The sequence below is a fragment of the Adiantum capillus-veneris genome, chromosome 21, assembly GCF_014529385.1.
Source record: "Adiantum capillus-veneris isolate H3 chromosome 21, ASM1452938v2, whole genome shotgun sequence".
NCBI lineage: Eukaryota > Viridiplantae > Streptophyta > Polypodiopsida > Polypodiales > Pteridaceae > Adiantum > Adiantum capillus-veneris.
The window spans coordinates 135532829-135544374 of record NC_140951.1 but is presented as its reverse complement, the minus strand read 5'-3'; positions in this window follow the sequence as shown (position 1 = coordinate 135544374).

The following is an 11546-nucleotide window of genomic DNA, read 5'->3' as shown; positions in this document are numbered from 1 at the left end:
TGTTGTGGGTTGCTCTCATTGGCTCCCCTGCCATGAATCTACTACTAGGAGGCAAATGTGATGGTGTGGCTGCAAATGTTGGACCTACTGCGGTATGTGTAGAGATAGGAACCGCACTACCTCGATTCGTAGCCATTGACTCTCTGGGATGTAATGTTCCCATGGGGTTTGGCATAGAATACTGAGGTTGACTGAAAGAATCAACTACATGAGTCCTCTCTCCACCTATTGCCATCGGGTCTAGCATGACATTTGTAGGTTTTGGTCTCTGTGGGCTTGGAGTGACATAATACTGGTGGAGTGTTCCCCCAAAGTACATATATCCTTCCAACTCCTTTTTATCGATTGTTGCGTATCGTCTTCCATATTTGTCGTATTTATGCGACGATTTTTGTTTCTGATCCCTATGTGTAGGTGAAGACATAAAGTCTTTTCCGCTCTGTCAACTCTCCGACGTAGGGTTCCTCGCATCTATAATAGAGATCTTGGTCTCCATTAGTATACTTGTATAACCCCAAGTAGACGTTGTCTGTGTTGACTCTCAAAGTTTCGTTTTCTCGCCTTAACCTCGCATCAGGGAAGCTCATTGTTGGTGCTTTCTCCTCAGGTTCCTCATCTACTTTTGGCTTTCGTGCCCATCAATCCCCACTTGTCCACAATGTTAGGATTCAGGACTACCAAGTACATGATACCTTCGTCATCTAGGTACCTATCTCCGCTATAGCTCACAGGCACTAAGTCCTTGAACTGACTTGGTCTATCTTCTATTTTCACACAGTAGCGGTCCATACCATCTTTGTAGATCTTGGCACCTTGCTTGTTTTCATACTAATACTTGATGAACAATAGCTTCATTGTGGCCGAAGGGTTTGATGGTCCTGCTGCCATGTTTTCTCTTTCATTTAGGTTTAAATGTCCCAAGTGTTCCATGAAATACTCGTAAGATCTCTCTAAAGAAGTATCGGAAATACTTCCTTCAAGTATTGGCTCTAACGGTCGTACTATACCTTGGTTTACACTCACCTCCGTTGATAAAAAACTTGCTTGATCCGCTAAATTTTGGTGTTGGTTGTTGATTTGTTTTCTTGATCTCGAAAACATGAAGAAAGTGGAATTTACCGATTGAATCCAAACCTCTTACCTGGAGATGGAGTGATCTTCCAACTCTCATGACTGCATGCATTGTTACTTGATCGGTCTCTGCAAATGAATACACTTGATGGCTATGAGATCACTGTATCATTTCAATTATCAGTAGATTCAACAACTTCACAACGACTTCAACACAATTTTGCTTGCAGATTATTGACAGTATGTCCAATTTGGGTTTTGACAACTCTTGATACCTTAAATAGTCTAGGTTTATGAACAGGTCAAAAATGAGTCAATTTTGGCACAGAGGTACACCAATCGTGATCGTAGTACAGTGTCCAAAATTGATGAAAACTTCAACAGCTTGTTCACTAGGCTATTTTAAGGCTACCCACCAAATACTTTTGTATTCAAATCCAAAAAAGTCAAACTTTTACCAGCTCTTGGTTGGAAGTGTCTGTTTTCCCGAATCCATTAGTTTGACTTGATTTTGGTGTTTGTTTTGGGATATAAAAGCTATCTAGGGTTGTCTTGTGTACATGCTCTCCCTCTGTATAGTCTATACCCAATTTGATATATATGATCCTGATGAAAGTCAATTTCTATGTCAGTATATCAATTTCCGCCTTGGATCAATACTCAGATGGTTTGACAGGTATTTATAGGTTTCTTGCTCTTGGTCCTATATACTTTTATGTTTATATACACCTGAGGATCCCACATATGAAATCTGGTCAAAATCTGGCACTTAAGTACATCGATTGCGATCGTAGTACAAAGGCCAAATCAGACCAATTTTGGTGTGCTTGTTGGCAAAGGTGTTCTGAGGATATTTCCCCATTCACTTAGCATTTGGATCACTAAAAGCCAAGATTTTTCACTTTTTGGGTTTGTTTGGCTAGTATTGACCAAGTAGCCTGATCTTCTTGATTTTTGATGTTTCTGGGTATGGTTGCTGTAGACAAACTTGTTTAGAATCTTATCAGGAAGGCACACAACAATTCTTGTCCAATTCTGGCACAGGGGTACACCGATCGCGATCGTAGTACATGAGCCAAATCTGATGAAATTTAGTCCGCTCCCTCTAACAAGTGTTTTACAGTGTTTTGTGCTACCACTTGGTGATTTGAATCAATATCAACCTTGTTTGGTCAGATTTTCTAAATTTCAAAGTCTTATGGCCTTTTTGCCAAAGTTATGGTTTCGTGGTATCTCGACTCTAACTTTTGCCCCAAATCTGACGGGAATGCGAATTACTTATCCTACTTCTAAGTATAGAAATGAAAGAACATAAAGAAATGAATCAAAAAAAACAAACAAGACGGATTTCGGGTGAGATTTCAGTACTCAATCGAATTAGAGAAATTGAAGAGCAAAAATGCTTTGAACACTCTCACCCACAGCTCCCTAAATCTCCTAAGAGAGGATCTAGCCAGTCCATTGACTCTAGACTCCACTAAGCTCTTATCCCCTATCTAGCAGCCTAACTGAGGTGTAAGATGGATTTGTGGATTGATCTTCTTTTAAGGAAGCTAACTGTGCATTAGGTCACTCATCACCTACGGTGCATTCCCCGGTAGCGGCGCCAATGTTTGCGGGTCGCCGCGACAGACGTCCATAGCAGACGTCCATAGCATAGCTCTCACGCATCAACATAAAATATCAATATAAGGAAAGTGACCAGGATGAGACATGGAAACTCACTAGGGGGTCATTCTCAATGAAGTGAACTCGACGAGATGCAACTACTAACTCTGCAAGCAAATCATACGCACTAAAGTCAAGTAATACGCCTATGTCCTTCTACACAGCTCTACAGTTATCACGCCCGTTTACCATGCAAATCATATTGGATTAGCACGAAACTTGAAGGGAAGCTATAGGGGACTATTTAGAATGTATCCTATCACTGTCACAACATTCTCGAGAGGTACATGGATCGCAATCCTTCATCCCAAAGTCAACAAAAATAGTGAATAGATGATCCCAAAGGGTCGTTTTAGGATCCCTGAAGCCTCTCCTAGGGTCAAAACAACATAAAATACGCATTTAAACACTCAAAACAACGATTTAAGGTCTCAAACGCGTAGTTGAACACCTACACCGAATCTTGAATGCTTACACTTGAATGGAAGAGCAAAGTAAGAGGAACACAATGCAATAAACGAATCTGAATTCGGATTACCGTAGCCACAGTAGCGAAGATTACAAGTTGGAGAAAGAGGAAGCTCTCAAACGTACGCTATCTTCTTCAACTTGTGATAAAAGAGGATTATGTTCAAACTTACAAAACTGACCTTTATAGTTTAGGTCTTTACAAATGGCTTGTCCGGCCAAAAAGTCTTAAACTTCTAATTGGATCTCCACTATGCAAATGCTCTCGGAAAAATAATCAAAAATTTCTTTACAAGTTCTCGGCTTAGAGAAGTTCTTTTACAAAAGGATGAGATTTCCGCAAAAATGTAGATTCCCTGAAAAATGTGACTCTTTCTCTGGAGACCATTGCTTCGTCCGCCAAACAGTCTTCTTCTTTTTGTTAGGCTCATCTACACAGTTAGTGCGTCGGGGTTGAATGACCTACATGGCTAACACGTCGAGGATCTTACCTTGGCTTTACCTAAACACCCGATGCTAGGCATCGAAGAGGCGGGGGGCCTAAACTGGTATGGTTGGTGTTGATACCCTTCCACCTACTGGTGTTTGGGATCCTTTCAGAGCTCGGGTTCATGGAGGGAGGCGAAGCGGCCTCACCTATGTCTGGCTCAGGTAATATGGAGGTGTTCTCACTCACTCCCAGCGAAGTGAAATTCTCTTTGTCTGTAGTAGAGCTAAAGTGGATGGGTGGACCGGTCGATCCCTACACAAGGTCCAGTGCTCTGCTAGTTATTTTGTCATAAACTTTTTGATGTTATGGTATACCCAAATTTTGTCATTGCATTAATATATGGTTGCATGTTCCATTTAGATGGGCATTTAAAAATTCTCTGTTGTCATCTTCTCATGTCTCTATGCACTCTATTTCACCCTCCACTATATTCTCTCTCTCTCTCTCTCTCTCTCTCTCTCTCTCTCTCTCTCTCTCTCTCTCTCTCTCTCTCTCTCTCTCTCTCAATGCGGTGTACACATATGTTCACCCTCCACAATGTTGTATTTTTTCCTTGAGTATGCTTTCATTCATAACACCCCTTTAGGGGTAGCACTAGGTGCTAGGTACCTTTGGATGCAGTCCGGCTCATGGCCTAAACTCCATGCTTGGTCGGGCGCTGAGAAATCCTCCCCTATGCAAATGCTTCCGTAACTCTGATGTATATTGAAATTGTATAAAAGTGTAAATTGTATATTTTGTGCATAGACCCCTAGGGAGGGGTATCTCTCAGAGGAGGTAGGAGAAACCAAATGTCAGCCCCTAGAGAGAGAACAACCCCACCCCGAGCACCACCCCCACCAACACAAATTCTACGTCCACCCCAGGCACCACCACAAGCACTCATTCCACATCTTCCACCGGCACCACCACCTGATTTCCCTGTAAACATCATAAGGTTAGCAGAGAAAGGAAAGGCTGTAGTAGTGGATCCATCCAGAGTAAAGAAGAGGGATAAGGGTAAGGAGAAGGTAACCTTTGTAGAACCATTTGAAGCCATGACTATAAAGAGAGCTAGAAGGGAGAAAGCTACACAATTTGATGATGAGAGAAGCATGAAAGGGGATACTAGCAAGAGGCCGTCAAGGCCAGGACGGAAAATAGGCATCACCAACTTCCAGTTAGGGGAAAGTTCTAGGCCCTATGATCTAACATTGGATGTGGCAGAGCAAGGACCAAAGATTACATGGCCAGAGCTGCTACATCTTGCACCAAATGTAAGGTGGCAATGGTCCAAAATGGTAAGTACAAGGCGCTCCAAAGCGAAGGTAGCCGGAGCAATTTTGGGTTGCAACATGGATGACATCCTTCCAATTGTCGACATCAACATAAAGGGTAAGAGATTTGGAAGCACCTACATTGATGGAGGTGCATAAATTTGTGTGATGAGTGAATCTATGATGCTTTGGCTAGGGCTCAAGGTTGACAGGCCTTCTCCATGCAAGGCAAAGATGGAAAGCAACACAAAAGTAAAATGTGCAGGTGTGGTAAGTGCTGTGAAGATAGAAGTTGTCAACACTGAGGTAGAAGTAGATGTTTTTGTGATGCCTACTAAGAGGGAGGGCTATCCATATCTTGGGAAGGCCATGGTTGATGGCCATGAAGGCAAAGCAGGACTGGGACACTGGCCTTCTACGCATGACTAGTAAGAAAGGGAAGACAATCTACTACGACATGAAGACTGGCAAGCAGAAGCAAATGGACCTAGAGACATCAGCAAATGAAACCACTAGTGAGTCTTCCACTTCTGAGGAGGAGACCACATCCATCGATGAAAGCGAAAGTTCCATCAATGTGATGGGTAGCATCATGAAGGATCTACAAAGGGTAAGCACAACTAGCAACCCGTCACCAGAAGGGCAAAGCAACAAATTGGAAAGTAAATCACTTGGCCTAGGAGAAAGTAGGTTGAAGGGTATGCTGTCTATGGAGTTGACAATTGAAGAGAAAGATAAATCTTTGCAAATGTTGATGGGATATCATGACCTTTTCATTGACAACTATGAAAGAATCACAGGTATTACAGTAGTGGAACATCATATTAAGCTGAAGGAAGGGGTAAAACCAGTTGTGCAAAAGCTACGACGGCTCGGGTCATACAAGAAAAGGCACTCCTTACCGAGGTAAGAAAGCTACTAGAATTAGGGTACATCTATCCTGTAGAAAACTCAGAGTGGGTTGTCACCCATAGTAGTGACGCCTAAGAAGAATGGTAAGTGGAGGGCCTACGTTGACTACAAACCACTAAATGCAGCTACAAAGAGAGACCATTTTCCCCTACCTTTCTTGGATGAAATTCTGAATGAAGTGGCTGGTTTTGAATGCTACACCGTGTGTAATGGTTATTTCGGGTATTTTCAAATACGCATAGACTTGGAAGATCAGCTAAAAACCACTTTCATTACTCCATGGCGTTGTTTTGCATATGGAGTTATGCCATTTGGTCTCACAAATACACCTGCCACATTCCAAAGATATGTCACATATGTCTTTCAACCGTTCTTTGGAACATCCATAAGAGTGTTCATTGATGATTTTTGTATATATAGCCCTTGTATTTCACACTTAGAAAAGGTAACTGAGGGTTTGGCAAGGTTGCAAAGCCTAGGTGGGCAATAAAATGTAGACAAGTGCCGCATTGAGGAAAGTTGAGTCATTCTTTTAGGGCATGAAGTTTTAGCGAAAGGTATCAACACCGATCCAAGTAAGGTGTCCGCACTCATAGCCCTACCTTCACCAACAACCACACGTCAACTGGTCTCTTTTTTTACAAAAGGTGAGGTACTTGAGTAGATTTGTACATCTACTATCACAACTTGTTCTACCACTACAACAACTCACACATTGATCAACTTTCACCTAGGACGAGGAGAGCGAACATCACTACAACAAGTTAAAGGAGGTCTTAGCCACCCTACCAACTATCTCACCACCTAAGTGGGATGAAAAATTCTATGTCACCTCAAGCGTGGGTGATGACTCCTTGGGGGCTATGCTACTCTAGAAGGATACAACAACATCTTTCATGAGGCCAATCTACTTCTCCAGTCGAATGATGACAGTAGCAGAGAAAGGTTTCACCCATGTGGAACACCTAGTCCTAGCTCTTAGATTTGCAACTACAAAGTTTAGGTCATATTTGCTGCCTAGGAAATTTGTGATTTTAACCATGGATGAGATGTTTCCCTATGTTGTACAACACATGGATGTTTCTGCTAGGATTACTAAATGGCTAGTTCGTCTGCAAGAGTTTGACTACACGGTACAGGTGGAAAGAACAACAAGGGCAAGCTTGGGGGGACTCATGACCTACCAAAACTTTGAGAAGAAGGTAAAGCAATATAAAGGGGAAGGAATTTAATCACTTCCAGAGCCACCGGTGTAGAAAGATCACACTCTCTCTACTTTGATGGAGCCTACAAGCGAGCATCCAACAAAGCAGCTGCAAGCATAGTGGTCTTTGATGACAAAGGTATCAAGGTATTTTTGCTTGGCCATTTTTTGGAATCACATTCTAACAAGGAAGCTGAGTATGCAACACTGACCAAGGGGTTACAATGGTGCATCTCGCAAGGGGTAAAATGCCTTAATATATTTAGGGATGCTCTACTTTTGGTAAGGCAAGTAAATGGAGTATGGACATGTAAGAATCCTAGGTTGAGCACTCACTTAAGTTGTGTAAAAACTCTGCTGGGTAAGTTTGAAGCAATTCAACTACACCACATCCCAAGGGCTCAAAACCATGAAGCTGATGCCTTAGCAAGTGAAAGACTGCAGGAAGTGGTGGTTGGGGCTATAAAGCTAAAGCTCCCTCTATTTCAAGGTAGTGACTCCTTACCCGACATCATGCATTTTTTGGAAACAGGGGATTTTCCACTAGGTTTAACAAAAGGACAGAAGCAATGGCTTACCCGGAATGCCACAAGGTATCGATGTATCAATGACGGTTTGTATTGTAAGGGTAAGGACCAAATACTCAGGAAGGTCCCTCTCTCTAATGAAATTACAGGGGTAATTTCCAATTGTCATGATGGTGTTTCTGGTGGTCACTTTGCCCTAGATATAACAAGTAGGAAAATCTTGGAGGCTGGTTTTGTATGGCCTAGCCTCAACCATGATGTACACCATTGGTGTAAGACATGTAAGTAGTGTCAAAAGATCGGCACCAGGTCACTCATATCCTTTCATATGGACCATTTAAAAAATGGGGTATAGATGCCATAGGACCATTGCCTAGGGCCAACTCAGGGAAGTTATACATCCTCATGGGAGTCAACTATATGACTAGATGGGCAGAAGCTACAGCCACAACTAGGATCACATCTATAGAGGTAGCTAATTTTGTCTATGAGCACATATGTTGCAGGTTTGGCACACCATTAGAAATCATCTTTGATAGAGGGCCAGGTTTTAGAGCAGACTTGGTAGGAGAGTGAATGCAAAAACTTGGCATTAGAAGGAGGCACTCCTCACCATATTACCCTCAATGTAATGGCCTAGTTGATAAAGTGATTGGAATGGTTTGTAAAATTATCACCAAGCAGGTTAACAATCATCCTGGGGATTGGGATAAGTATCTACTCCCAGCTTTGTGGGCCTACATAAGCTCATTCCGTACATCTTTGGGGTTCACCGCATATCATTTGGTATTTGGCTAGGAGGCAATCTTGCCTATTGAGGTGCAACTAGCAATCTCAGAGTGATGGCAAGCCAGCTTCAACAGCCCAACATGCATTTGAGAGATCACATCCTCGACTTGGAAACACGATAGCTGGATAGAGAAGAAGCAATCAATTAATTATGCGGCACAGGCAGAGCACAAATGGCTTAGTTTCAACCAGCATCTTTGGCACAAAGATCTAAAGAAGGGCATGTTGGTGCTACGCTATGACAATCGCTCGACACATGCAAGGACAAGATGTTCCTACTCCGATGGGAAGGTCCTTTCATCATCAGAAAGAAGTATGCCAATGGGACTTACCAGCTTATGGAAGCTGATGGTAAGCTTCATAAAACCAGAGTAAATGGTTGGCGACTCAAACCTTATTTTCTACGATTTGATCAAACTCCACCTATCGACATTCCTGATGAGGATACACCATAAACCTCCACCTCCGATGACAATGATCAAACAAATGAGTTAGAGGCATAAATGCCCTGACCTTAGAGGGAGGGCTAAAGATAATGGTTTAGCTGCACCGCCCTATAAGAAACTGAAGTTGGCCGAGTTTTCAAGATCAAAACCGTAAAAATCAACCCGTCCAGGAAGCCGGAGGTAAAGAAACAACAAAAAAATAGCATTTTTCTTATTATTATTGATGCCACCAACCCACGCACGAGAAGTAGGCTGCCGTGTCTCCTTTTGGCACCACACACACCCCTCTCATCTTTTATTTCCTCTCTTTGTTCCACCAAGCCCCGCAGGGCAAATAAAACAGCAGCCTTTGGTTAGTCTTCCAATGGCGGGCTGCCATACTTTTACAAAGTCTCTCTCTCTCTCTCTTTCATTATTTTCCACACTATCTCTCTCTCTTACCTCTCTCACTCGTCCATACTCCACCGACGAGCCGCCATATCTCCCCTCTCATCCACACTCCCTTGACCTCACTCTCCCCTCCCTCTCTCCCCTCCTGTTTTCCATCCACCGACAAGCATGACACTCTCTCTCTCTCTCTTTATTTCATTCTCTGTCACTCTCTCTCTCTCTCTCTCTCTCTCTCTCTCTCTCTCTCTCTCTCTCTCTCTCTCTTTCTTTCATTCTCTGTCACTCACTCTCTCTCTCTCTCTCTCTCTCTCTCTCTCTCTCTCTCTCTCTCTCTCTCTCTCTCTCTCTCTCTCTCTCTCTCTCTCTCTCTCTCTCTCTCTCTCTCTCTCTCTCCTGCTCCCGGTTCAAGCCTAAAGGCAGCCATGCACCGAGGCCCTCTCTCTCTCTCTTATCCACACACACACACCTACACTCAATTCCCTCACCTTCTCAGCCCCCCGCCACCCCCTCTTCCCCTCACTCACTCTCTCACACTCCCTTCCTCACTTTCTGTATAGTCGTAGGTGCAGCAGCATAGGGCCATTTTCTCTCTCTCTTATTCACACACACAACACACACACACACACACATCCCCATCACCCAGTATCTACCTTCATCTCACGCTCTCTCCCTAGTTCTCTGCAGTCGGCCAAGCAAGCACCATTAAAACATATATATAAAACTATGTATTCCTCCGTTCCTACACGCATGCACTCACATATATAGCACACACGCCTACACGCACACATATAAACACATACACTCACAACACATGCATGCATATACACACACATCGGAAAATAATAAAACCGAAGGAATCGACGTCATCAACAAAAAGAAGAAGACCAAGTCGTGCATCGCCAACACCGAAACAAGAAAAGGCACCGAAGGCACGCCTCGGCCGGCACTGAGAGGAAGTGACACGTAGCATCTCAACTTCACGCAACGAATACCAATTTTGGCAGCATTAAACCTCGTACGGCCCCTTGAAACATCAACAAAACCCTTGTAAATGCCCCGAACTCCACTCTTCTCTAATAACCTAGCTAGTGGCTAGTGGATTGTAAAAAAACTCTCCCATCCCACTCTTTCCTCTCTCTCTATCTCTACCTTCTCATCCCTCTCTATCTCTCTTACTAGAGACGCATCTAGACCTTCTACAACGACCAGTGAATATTTGTAAGGACCATTAGGTAAGGACCACCTCTCCAACCTATATAAAGAGGCTTCCGCTAAGCACAAAGGGGGGCACAAGTGAAGGAGGAACACACTAGCTCCATGCACTCTACATTTTTAAGCACTACTAAGCACATAATGCACCTCCCAAGCTAGGGAGCTCATGGAATCATGTTTTGTTGCAAGCATGGGCATTTTATCATTGGCAACATCACCATTCCCCCCACTCTCCACCACACCATGGTTGAGTTACTAGTCATGAACACTCCATGCACATAAGGCAATCACTATTCCCCCGCAAAGCAGCATGAGCATGCTATGATTGAATGCACTGACACCATGCTACCCTGGGATTCTCTTGATGCTGATGATTGACATCGTCGGTAATTGCATCATCTTCATGTTTTCCCTCAACTAACCTCCCGCTAACATACTAACCTCCTGCCAACTCCAACTATGCTACAGGAGAAACATTGCTGACAAGACTCCATCAACACGTTAGCTATGGCAAGAGCTACTCATCGACGCCAAGCACGTGCAGTTATGGATTCCTCGTGAAGAGCTCTTCCTTGAGCTTCAAGGTGATTTTTCTCCCTATTTGTGTGTCTGTTTCATTATTGTTATATATCCATGTGTTCAGGGAGAGACAAGTTACACCTTGGGCCTAATCACATTCAAAATCGGTGACCTGAATTTTACTATCAGACATCATACGTGATTGTGATTGCGTGCATGTGTGTATAGATAGTATATTGGGGTAGAGACTTTAGGGTAGTGTCCTCTAGGTGTATAGACACTAGCCCTCAAGTTTCATAACGATTGGACATCGTTAGGTTATTTTTTGAGAGTAGATGTGTTGTAGATATGGTAGTCATGTACATAGTGGGTTAGGATAGATTTCTTTCTAGTGATTGTCTTAGAAGTTTGAGTAGGTGATTGACAACCACTTGTTTGTTTCCATGCGCTTGTAGGTCATTGCTCTATCCTTGGCTGAAATTATGTTGTTCGAGTTCTCGCTGTGCTAGCGTCTGAGGTGGCGGATATCGTCCCAACATTGGCGCCGCTGTCGGGGATGAGTACCCTAAGCAGGTGACCTTTGATTAATCCTAT